This window comes from Phyllobates terribilis, unplaced genomic scaffold, assembly GCF_046119375.1.
Source record: "Phyllobates terribilis strain yellow unplaced genomic scaffold, ASM4611937v1 Scaffold_65__1_contigs__length_7625178, whole genome shotgun sequence".
Classification (NCBI taxonomy): Eukaryota; Metazoa; Chordata; class Amphibia; order Anura; family Dendrobatidae; genus Phyllobates; species Phyllobates terribilis.
The window spans coordinates 4,119,858-4,132,237 of NW_027362825.1; the positions used below are offsets into that span (position 1 = coordinate 4,119,858).

Sequence of the window (12,380 nt, forward strand, 5' to 3'; positions counted from 1 at the left end):
TGGGATCTTTATGTTAGTGAAAATTTTTCTGTTCTTTGCCAAAGGGGTGTGGCTCACAGGATTCTCTGTGGGCGTGTCTTTAGGCTGCTATGCATTATTACCCTGCGAGCAACGCCCCCTTGGTAAAAGACATAAAAAAATTATTGCTAAATAAAAATGCCCATATCTCAGGTACTGGATGGGGAATTTCAAAGAGCAAAAAGTGGTAAACTCAGGGGAACAATGGGAGTAAAATAGGGGCAAAAACTGTTCAGTTCTGACCTTGGGACGGGTCCTCTTGAAGGCGTTTCTCTGTACAGTAAAGCGCAGTATTTGGTCTGTTCTATTTAAAATAAAAAGGTCTTGTAACAAATTGTGGGTATTTCTACCCTGACTTCTCCACTCTTGTATTATTGTCAATATGCTGCTAGAATTTTTCTATTTTTCCACTAGGAAAATTAATTTTTAGAACTGCCGGTGATATAACAATATAATTTTCTTTTATTGAAACTTTTTTAGACCTCAGTTTACACTGTTGAAGTTTACAGCTCATCACCAGCAGAAATAGCTCAGTTGGGAGAGCGTTAGACTGAAGATCTAAAGGTCATTGGTTCGATCGCGGGTTTCGGCATATGGAGAGGTATTTTTTTAAAGAATGCTTTTACATTTTCCTCTGCGTTTATTTTTTCCAGGACTCCACAATTCACAGATCATAAAGACACTTAATATCATAATTTTAAAAATGGCAATCATGGTTTACAAAGTGGACAATATGACAACTGCAACATTTCATTACTAATTGTTATTTCCAAATCAAAACTAAACTGATAAAAAATCCAGAAATGTATATGACTCTTTCTAATGAAAGGCTAAAATGCCTATTTTAATTTTTTACTGATACGTAGATGTCTAGTTTTGTTGGAGTTTTTTTATTAGTATTTTGTGTTATAAGGAATATGTATTGCAGCAAAGAAAAAAATATTTTTTTAATTTCTTTACTAATTTGAATGGCATAAAAATAAAGTTCAAGACTGTGTTCACATGATGCGTTTCCAATGCATTTTTTGCTGTAAACGTAAAAAATATTGTAAAAGCACATCAGTTTTACTGCGGTGTCATTTTTGTTTGGGAATGCATTGTGTGAACAAGTTCTTAGGGTGAATCCAGTGGTGTTTTTCCAAAATATAGGCCCCTCAAAGTCACTTCAAAACTGACTAGGTCTGTAAAAAATAGAACTTGGAAATTTTCTTACATTTTCTTAAAAAGAAAATTAAATCTTGCTGCTAAATTTTAACCTTTCTAACATCTTAACAAAATAAAAGGAGGTTTGGGAAATGATGCTGACATAAAGTAGACAAATAGGAAATGTTATTTATTAACTTGTTTGGTTGTCTGACTTGTTGGTTTTAGGATAAAAGCAGTCAAAGTAAAAAAATTGGTAACATTTAAAAATTTTCAGCAAACTTTAGATACTTTCACAAGAAAAACTAAAAACATATTGACCTCAATTTGCTGTTAATATAAAGTACAATGTGTCACGGAAAAACACTTTCAGAATCACGGGGATATGTTAAGCATTCCAGAGTTGTTACCACATAAAGTGACACGTGTCAGTTTTAAAAAATGTGGCTTTGGTCGCTAAGCTCAAAATTGGCTCCGTCACTAAGGAATTAAAAATGAATATTGAAATAAAATAAATCATGATATATTTCCTTTCATCACAAGTAATGCTCATCTTTCTGCTGCTTAGCTTAGAAAGAGTTAATTTACTCAAACCAGCAGAAGTCAGGATAGCTGAGCTGTCTAAGGCGCTGCATTCATGTCGCAGTCTCCCCTGGAGGCGTGGGTTCGACTCCTGTTTCTGACATCAATATTTTTTTCAAGAAATTGTACAGCTTCTCTCCTGTTATTGATTAGTTGTGGGTCCTCTATTGGCGGCAATCTCAAAATCGATCACTAAAAGTAGAATATTTCGAGAGGTATAGTTTTTAGTGATGAGCGAGCACTAAAATGCTCGGGTACTTGTTGCTCGGGTAGAGCAAATTGGAATACTCGGGTGCTCGACCCGAGCAACGAGCCGAATGTCAGTCTATGGGAAACTCGAGCATTTTTCAGGCGGCTCCCCCTGGCGGTCTGCATAGAGCCTAAAAATTGCCCAAATCGATGGGAACAGTGCTCAAATGATATGGGAACAGCATGGGGAAGACCCCTGGAAGCATTTCTGACTCCCAGGTCACTGCTGTTAACAATGTTGTCAGAGTGTTACGCCACTTTTACGGACTCACAATAAAACATACAAAAACGAAACCAAAATGGATTTTCCTGGTAAATATGTTAAGAAACATACTTTCCAGGGTAATGACTTGTATAGAAGGCAAAATAAATAACCAAAACCAAAAATACTCCTCCACACCTTGGGCTATGTTCACACGTTGCGTTTTTGATGTGTTTTTATACTTTTGCATTGTTTTCAACCAAGACAAATGCATTCACCAGGAAATGTAATTTTAACATTTTACAACCTTATCTGGCCATGTGGTGTGTGACACATCATCAGACACATGCATACAGTGCTGAAAAGACATGGGAACAGCATGGGGAAGACCTCTGGAAGCATCTCTGACTTCCAGGTCACTGCCTAAAAGTGTGCCTATCATAAGTGATCCTTGGCGCATGCGAAGATGCCTCCCGCCATGCACCTGTCGTTGCAGACTTGCAACAATCACCATCCACGTCCTTGTCCCACTGCAGCGTTCAGTTGTCCCTACCCCATTCCTTGGAATGCAAGCACAAGTAAGCAGGCAGCCAGCCACCGACCCACAGGCTGCAATACTATGCTGCCAAATTTTTGACAGCTGCTTGCACTTGAAATGTGGCCTTTTAAGCTCGTGGAGGTGGAAGCTTTTCACAACCTCATGCCGGTGGCGGCCGGGTGTCCATACTCGGTCCCCAGCCGCCACTATTTTTCCCGGTATCGCCTCCGCCTTCCACAAGCACGGGTCCCACAACATTACCCGTGCCCTCCTCAGTGCACTTACTGGGAAGGACCACCTAACCACAAACACGTGGACAGGTGAATGTGGCCAGGGACGGTACGGAGCCAGTCCACAACTTTTTTTTTGCTGACAGTTGTCTTTAGCTCGGTGAAAGGACTGGCATAGAGGGAAACCCTATCTAGCCTGCATGTCATTTCTCACAGGAAGTCCTGTAATGAAGCTTGTTGCAGAAGCAATGGCAGCCCGTCCAACATAAATTCGCCCTTGTCGGTGGTGCTTTGACACACACACACACACATCTTTCTTTGCGCATTTATTTTCTTGAATACAGAGTTGGACAAAGGCTTGATCTGTAATGCGGTTTGAGAAATAACATGCATAAGCATGGCCGATCCACATTAAAAAAGCAGCTATAGAGTGTCCGGGAACCTTCCCCCACACTTTTCTTAGCCAGGGTTGCTTTTCGGCAGGGTTAAACGGGCCCACCAGAGAACCCAGAGACTCCTCCGGCGGGCCCTGGCTTCTCCTTCAGGAGAGTTCATAGTGCCGAGGTGAGGCCATGATGATGATCGAGGCCACCATCTGCTTAGTTTTCTGTTACTTGGAATGCAAGTGCAAGTATGCAGCCAGCCACCCACCCACAGGCTGCAACACTAAACTGCCAGATTTCTGGGCAGCTTTTTGCACTTGAAATATGGCCTTTTAAGCTCGTGGAGGTGGAAGCTTTTCACAACCTTATGCCGGCGGCGGCTGGGTGTCCATACTCAGTCCCCAGCCGCCACTATATTTCCTGGTATCGCCTCCGCCTTCCACAAGCACGGGTCCCACAACATTACCCGTGCCCTCCTCAGTGCACTTACTGGGAAGGACCACCTAACCACAAACACGTGGACAGGTGAATGTGGCCAGGGATGGTACGGAGCCAGTCCACAACTTTTTTTGCTGACAGTTGTATTTAGCTCGGTGAAAGGACTGGCATAGAGAGAAACCTTATCTAGCCTGCATGTCATTTCTCCCAGGAAGTCCTGTAAAGCCACTTGCACTTGAAATGTGGCTTTTTAGGCCCATGGAGGCGGAAGCTTTTCACAACCACATGCCTCGTGTCCATACTCGGTCCCCAGCCGTCACTATTTCTCCCGGTGTTGTCTCCGTCTTCTACATGCACGGGTCCCTGAACATTACTGCTGGTACTTTTCTGGGGGAATTTGCTTGCCTCCTACCAGCCTGGAATATTTCCAGCAAACTATGGTACGACGCCATGGTATTAGCACTGCCCCCAGAACCAATAGCGAAGCCATCCCCAATTTCCTTCTCAGGAATTTTATTTGGAAGACTGAGTGGCTGCCCAAATACATTTTCTCATAAAGAAGCTGAAGAAAGAGTGGCAGCAGGTGCAAGTTTCTCCTGCCTGTTAAATATTAGAGGGTGAACGGCAGCACATTGGATCAGTGGTTAGTACTGAAGACTTGCAGTGCTGGGAGCCTGGGTTCAAATCCCAGAAAAGACAACATCTGCAAGGACTTAGTTTGTTCTCCCCATGTTTGCATGGGTTTCCACCTCTGTAAAAAAGCAGCCATAGAGTGTCCAGGAACCTTTCCACACACTTTTCTTAGCCAGGACTGCTTCTCGGCATGGTTGGACAGTCCCACCAGAGAATCCTCTGGTGAGCCTTGGCTTCTGCCTCAGGAAAGTTCATGATAGAGCTAACTTTGCAGCTGCTATGGGGCTCTTGAGCAGGGGAGAAAGGTTAGCCCTCAGAAATCTTCTGGTGGGCACAATGTTTTTCAATCTGAAACAGCTTCTCAGTGGGAGTTGTATTTCACCACAGCCATATTCTTTAGCTCGGTGAAAGGACTGGCAAAGAGGGAAACCGTATCTACCCCGGCTGTAATTTCTCCGTCACCAGGTTCTGCCCATTGTCACACACGACCATGCCTGGCTGTATGTTCATCAGTGAGAGCCACAGATCAGGCTGCTGTGTTACAGCTTTCAACAACACTGCAGCGCTGGGCGGTTTGTCAATTAAGTGACGCGCCCCCTGGGCCATATTCTTTAGGGGAATACCCGGAGCCGGATCAGATGGGGGTTGTAGTCTCCGAGTGGCTGTGACCCGGTCCGTGCCCAGGGTGTCAAGCTCAGTGTGTGGCAGTCCTACAGATGTTATTAAAGTTCTTTATGTCGACTACACCACCCGTTGATGTGCGGTCAATACGGCCGCCGCTGCAGCAGGGTCCACTGAGGCTGGTGGTGTGTGTGCAGCTTCTGGTGGTATAACCCCCAACGGGAGGGGTATAGCCTCAGGGGGTCAGTCGCAGAGGATGGGGGTTGTGGTGGTGCAGTGAGAGTGGTAATAAGACTCTGAGTCGGGCTGTGCAGTTCAGGGTGTTTACTTACTGCTGTTGTTCCGGTCACTCCGGCCTTGAGTGACCACCCGAGCCGTGCTGCGCCCACCAGGTCCTGGACTCGGCCAACCCCCAAGTAGTTCTGGAGCGTGGTTCTGAGCCCCCTTTCTGACTTGTCCTCGTCTCTGGCCTTCCCCACCAGGGATCCACCTATGTCCGGCTCCCTCGGGCCTCTTGGTGGCAAACCCTTGTCTCTGGGTTCCCTGACCCTATGCGTGGTCTGCCTTCCGGGTGGATTTAGTGGGTGGTCGTGGCAGATGCTGCCCACGACCTCCGGTCTCTGGCTGAGGTGTGCTGTAGCCTCCACCAGCTTGGGATCCGGTACCCTGTTGCCAACTCTTCACCCTCTGGTCTAATTTGGGCTCTTGGAGTTCCTTCTTTCTCCCCCTCTGGGTCCTTCTTTCTCCTCTCTCTCTTGGCCTTGGAGCTGCTCTGCTTCTCTGCTCAACTCTGACAAACTGACTGACCCTGATCTTAGATGGTTCCCACCTTATATACTCCCTCTATGTGTGAGCTCAGGTGACCAGCACCCAATGAGCTCCTAGCACTACCCAGACTGCTCCCCCTATCTGCCCCTACACTACTGGGATGTTCCACCCCCCTCCCACTCCAGCCAGGAACAGACACTGTCGTACCTGCACATTTCTCTAGTGGGAGTACCATCGGTCTGTTCCCCGGAAATGGGATGTATGTAGTGCATGCAGCCTACTGAGCTCAGTTCCACACTCCATCCTTACCCGGGAGTGGAATATCACACCTCTGGGTTGAGGTGCAATACCCCTGTAGCAGCCGAATCCTCAGGGTGCTACATTCCCCCCTGGTAAACCACAGCACATCCTCGGGCTGTAAGACAACAAAAACATACCAAACATACAATTTTTTTTTCATAAACATCAACATATAAAACATATAAAACATTATAAACATTATATATATATCAGCAATAAAAACTTTTTCATAAATAACATTCTTCTTGTTTCTGGTTCCTCCGGTCATGGTGCAACGTGTGACCGGGTAAAGTGCGACAGTCTTTTTCTCGAAAACAAAACTCGGCTTTCCTATAAAACCAATAGGGGGCGCTTTAAGAAGCGCAACTATATACAGGGGAATATGGCCGCTCTCAGTCCTCGGCCAGGTATTAGGAAATAGGGTCACACGGGTAACAGTTCAATTCGCTGGTCCCAACGGGGACTATAATAGCAGCAACAGTTTTTGGTACCCCGACGGGTAACTATATACAGTCTCTTCTCTACCGTACTTCAACGACGGCGTCCTCCTGCTCTTTCTTGTTGGTTAGTTGCTGTTTCAGACCCGTCCGGGTCCTCTTGCTCCTCCTCACACCGCAGCTCCTCCTCCGTCAGGCGATGCACATGGAGGGCGTAGGGTCCTTTGGCACACTTGTGCCGGGTGAAGGTGACCTCATCCCCTAAATACAGGTCACGACCTCTGTGTCCCTCCGGCAGATGGGACTCCACGTCTCTGCGCGTGACAAAGACGTCGCCGGGGGTGTGATGGTCTCTGATGAAGCCCCACCCATGCTGCAGATTGAACTTTATCACAGTCCCGATGGTGCGGGGACCATGCGCTGCACGGGGATCTCTCCTGGTCCGGCTCTTCTGCTCCACGCTCCTTATTTGGGCTTGCTGTTCCCGGACCCGCCTCTCTCTCCGCTCCCTCTCAAAGTCCTCGAGCTGCTGCCGGCAGCACTCTGCACGCTCCGCTGCGGCCGCCCGCGTCTCCTGAGTGAACCCCATGAGATCTTCTCCGGTGGGGTCCCACTCAAACTGTGCCTCTTCCAGCGGGGGCGAGGTCCTCCTTACGGGCTTCGGAGCCGGGATCAGGGGCTCACACATGGGCCTAGCTCTCTGGAGTTCCAGCTGGATGTACTCCTCGGGCCAGACAAAGGGCTGCCCATCCGGGCACGTGTGCTGGGCAAATAGATTTTCGCCCAGGTGCGGCACTCTAGTTGTTATAGGCGTAGTGGTGGTAGCGGCGCCCGGGTTGCCCAGGCCTTGCGACCAGGCTTGGGGCACCCTAAAGGCAAAGGGCACCGTAAGAACGGCGGCGCCCTGGGTTACTCGGCCCTGCGACCAGGCCGGCGGCTCCGCGGAGGTAGGGGGCGCTGTTGGTATTGCGGCGCCCGGGAGTACTAGGCCTTGCGACCAGGCTGATGGTGTTTCCTGCTTGGCCGCGCTCGGGGTCGAGGCGCGTGACGTCACAGGGGTCGCGGCCGCGGCTTCCGGTTGAGGCCTAGTCTGCGGCGGTGACGTTGCAGCGACGGGCACGGCAGGGGGAACTTCGGGCTCTGCGACGGGGAGCTGGGGCAGGCACGCGGTTTCCCGGCTCGGGGTATAGACGTCCCCTTTACCTGCCTCCGTCCGTTCAGCTCCCTTCTCTGCGCCGTCTCCGGCCTTGAGTCCTCCTGCGCCATCCTCAGAGGCGGTCTGTCTCCTCGTCTCGGGTGGCATGCTCCGCTGACGGGTTTCGGTCTGCTGGGCCATCTCTCGGCTCCACTCCGCCAACGTCTCCCGTTGCACCCGGGCCATCCTCCGTGCGAGGCCTTCCAGCGCAGTCTGTGCACACTCCCGGTCTCGGGGGAGCTGTGCTAGAATCTCCAGCAGGCCTTCTGGAGTGGCGACCGGCAACAGGCTCCTGACCACTGGGTCGGTGCTGCCTGGAGTGGCGGCCCGCATCAGGCTCCTGACCACTGGGTCGGTGCTGCCTGGCTCTCCCTCCATCTCCGGGTGTGCTTTCTCTGGACTCTTTTCCAGACGTCTTGTCTCCGGGTGCGCTCTCTCCAGACTGCTCCAGGCGACACCCATCTTTGCTCTCTTGTTCTCAGTCCTCCCACTTCGAGGGCGGTCCCGGGGCAACTTGGTGATTGTCAGCTCCAGGGGCAGTTCTTTCACGCTGACAGACACCTCTAGCATCACAGTCTCTGTTGGTGGGGGCGGTTTCCACTTTTGGCGCCATTTTCGGTCCTGGCCCACGATGGGAGGCGGCCTCTTGCCATCCTCTGGCACGCCCATAATGGCGTCCGCTCTGCCAAGGCGGGAAACCTTTGGAAATGGCGGGAATCGTCTCCCAGTGGCGGGAAACTCTGCAGATGGCGGGAAAAAGCTGTTAATGGCGGACAACCGGCGTGAATCGATCTGTGATGGAGTCCGATGGCGGGGACCCTCCGAGACCGGCGGGAGACTTCTTGTTGAGGTAAACTTGTACTTTTCTTCAAGCACGCAGTACCCGGTTGTTGCGGGCACGTAATCCTGCCGACTACGCCAAAGTTGACGCGCCCCCTGGGCCATATTCTTTAGGGGAATACCCGGAGCCGGATCAGATGGGGGTTGTAGTCTCCGAGTGGCTGTGACCCGGTCCGTGCCCAGGGTGTCAAGCTCAGTGTGTGGCAGTCCTACAGATGTTATTAAAGTTCTTTATGTCGACTACACCACCCGTTGATGTGCGGTCAATACGGCCGCCGCTGCAGCAGGGTCCACTGAGGCTGGTGGTGTGTGTGCAGCTTCTGGTGGTATAACCCCCAACGGGAGGGGTATAGCCTCAGGGGGTCAGTCGCAGAGGATGGGGGTTGTGGTGGTGCAGTGAGAGTGGTAATAAGACTCCGAGTCGGGCTGTGCAGTTCAGGGTGTTTACTTACTGCTGTTGTTCCGGTCACTCCGGCCTTGAGTGACCACCCGAGCCGTGCTGAGTCCACCAGGTCCTGGACTCGGCCAACCCCCAAGTAGTTCTGGAGCGTGGTTCTGAGCCCCCTTTCTGACTTGTCCTCGTCTCTGGCCTTCCCCACCAGGGATCCACCTATGTCCGGCTCCCTCGGGCCTCTTGGTGGCAAACCCTTGTCTCTGGGTTCCCTGACCCTATGCGTGGTCTGCCTTCCGGGTGGATTTAGTGGGTGGTCGTGGCAGATGCTGCCCATGACCTCCGGTCTCTGGCTGAGGTGTGCTGTAGCCTCCACCAGCTTGGGATCTGGTACCCTGTTGCCAACTCTTCACCCTCTGGTCTAATTTGGGCTCTTGGAGTTCCTTCTTTCTCCCCCTCTGGGTCCTTCTTTCTCCTCTCTCTCTTTGCCTTGGAGCTGCTCTGCTTCTCTGCTCAACTCTGACAAACTGACTGACCCTGATCTTAGATGGTTCCCACCTTATATACTCCCTCTATGTGTGAGCTCAGGTGACCAGCACCCAATGAGCTCCTAGCACTACCCAGACTGCTCCCCCTATCTGCCCCTACACTACTGGGATGTTCCACCCCCCTCCCACTCCAGCCAGGAACAGACACTGTCGTACCTGCACATTTCTCTAGTGGGAGTACCATCGGTCTGTTCCCCGGAAATGGGATGTATGTAGTGCATGCAGCCTACTGAGCTCAGTTCCACACTCCATCCTTACCCGGGAGTGGAATATCACACCTCTGGGTTGAGGTGCAATACCCCTGTAGCAGCCGAATCCTCAGGGTGCTACATAAGCACTAAGCATGTTATCTTCAGCACAGCCAGTTGCCGCTTGGCCAAGGCAGTGCTGTCACCTTGTGACTGATGTGGTCATTTCGGAGATGGAGAAGGAGGTGCTTGAGCTGAACAATGTGATTACATTGTTGTTAAATTGGTGACACTGTTTTTTATACTAAAGAAAGATCCTATTGTTTTGGTTTTTTTTTAGTTTTTTTTTTAAGACAAACGCATTCACCGGGAAATGTCATTTTAACATTTTACAACTTTATCTGGCAATGTGGTGTGTGACACATCATCAGACACTTCCTGTTTTATTTATGATGGAGGGACTCTGAAAGTCATAAAGCCTATTTTTATAGGGACATCAGACGGCCCTTACTATTCTTAAAAGGCCAGCAGTTGGCCCTAGCTATTGTTAGAGAGCCATAAGCCGGCTATACTTTGTTGTTCCCATTAATAACAAGTGGGTCTCCTATACTGTTATTGCATATCCAGTGACTGCAAGGTCTGCCAAAAATTTGGACGCAACCCAATACCCCTTTGAAGAGACATAGAGGAGGGTCTCAGTAAAAAAAATGTTCCCATTATAAAGGAGCGGGTTTCCTATAAGTGGTAATGCCCATGCTGTGACTGCAAGGGCTCTCAAAATTTGGGAAAAACCCTCCTAAGAATTTAAAGACACATAGAGCAGGGCCATAGTAACAAGGTATGACATGTTCCCATTAGAAAGGAGAGGGTCTGCTATACAGTTATAGGGAATGCAGTGAGTCCAACGGCTGACAATTTTAGGAAAAACACCCACTAACAATTTAAAGACACACAGAGCAGGGCCACAGTACAAGGTACGACATGTTCCCAATAGAAATGAGAGAGTCTGCTATGCAGTTATAGGGTATGCAGTGAGTCCAACGGCTGACAATTTTAGGAAAAACTCCACTAAGAATTTAAAGACACATAGAGCAGGACCACAGTAACAAGTACGACATGTTCCCATTAGAAAGGAGAGAGTCTGCTATACAGTTATAGGGTATGCAGTGAGTCCAATGGCTGACAATTTTAGGAAAAACCCCACTAAGAATTTAAAGACACATGGAGCAGGGCCACAGTAACAAGTACGACATGTTGCCATTAGAAAGGAGAGAGTCTGCTATACAGTTATAGGGTATGCAGTGAGTCAAACGGCTGACAATATTAGGAAAAACCCCACAAAAAATTTAAAGACACATGGAGCAGGGCCACAGTAACAAGTACGAAATGTTCCCATTAGAAAGGAGAGAGTCTGCTATACAGTTATAGGTTATGCAGTGAGTCCAACGGCTGACAATTTTAGGAAAAACCCCACTAAGAATTTAAAGACACATGGAGCAGGGCCACAGTAACAAGTACGACATGTTCCCAATAGAAAGGAGAGAGTCTGCTATACAGTTATAGGGTATGCAGTGAGTCCAACGGCTGACAATTTTAGGAAAAAACCCACTAAGAATTTAAAGACACATGGAGCAGGGCCACAGTAACAAGGTACGACATGTTCCCATTAGAAACCAGAGGGTCTGCTATACAGTTATAAGGTATACTGTGAGTCCAACGGCTGACAATTTTAGGAAAAGCCCCACTAAGAATTTAAAGACACATGGAGCATGGCCACATTAACAAGTACGACATGTTCCCATTAGAAAGGAGAGAGTCTGCTATACAATTATAGGGTATGCAGTGAGTCCAACGGCTGACTATTTTAGCAAAAACCCCACTAAGAATTTAAAGACACATGGAGCATGGCCACAGTAACAAGTACGACATGTTCCCATTAGAAAGGAGAGGGTCTGCTATACAGTTATAGGGCATGCAGTGAGTCCAATGGCTGACAATTTTAGGAAAAACCCCACTAAGAATTTAAAGACACATACAGCAGGGCCACAGTAACAAGTACGACATGTTCCTATTAGAAAGGAGAGGGTCTGCTAAACAGTTATAGGGTATGCAGTGAGTCCAACGGCTGACCAATTTTAGGAAAAACACCACTGAGAATTTAAAGACACAAGGAGCAGGGCCACAGTAACAAGTACGACATATTCCCATTAGAAAGGAGAGGGTTTTCTATACAGTTATAGGGTATGCAGTGAGTCCAACGGCTGACCAATTTTAGTAAAAACACCACTAAGAATTTAAAGACTCATGGAGCAGGGCTACAGTAACAAGGTACGACATGTTCCTATTAGAAAGGAGAGGGTCTGCTACACAGTTATAGGGTATGCAGTGAGTCCAACGGCTGACAATTTTAGGAAAAACCCCATTTAGAATTTAAAGACACATAGAGCAGGGCCACAGTAACAAGTATGACATGTTCCCATTAGAAAGGAGAGGGTCTGCTATACAGTTATAGGTTATTGTTATGATAGGCTACAAGCACTAAGGAAAGACAGGAGATCTGTCCCTACAATAGAACTAAGCTAGATCCCTACGATGTAACGGGGAACCTGATCCTGCGATCAGACACGCTAAAGTCCTCAGCTAGTCTGAACGAAGACCTATAGATGTGAGGGAGGG

At 48.7% G+C, this 12,380-nt stretch overlaps 1 non-coding gene across 1 annotated transcript; it reads left to right on the forward strand.

Annotated features, from left to right (window-relative positions):
• Nucleotides 1-537: 537 nt before the first annotated feature.
• Nucleotides 538-610, forward strand: TRNAF-GAA (transfer RNA phenylalanine (anticodon GAA)). The gene has a single exon. It is a non-coding gene; the product is annotated as a tRNA-Phe (tRNA).
• The last annotated feature ends 11,770 nt before the right edge of the window (nucleotides 611-12,380 follow it).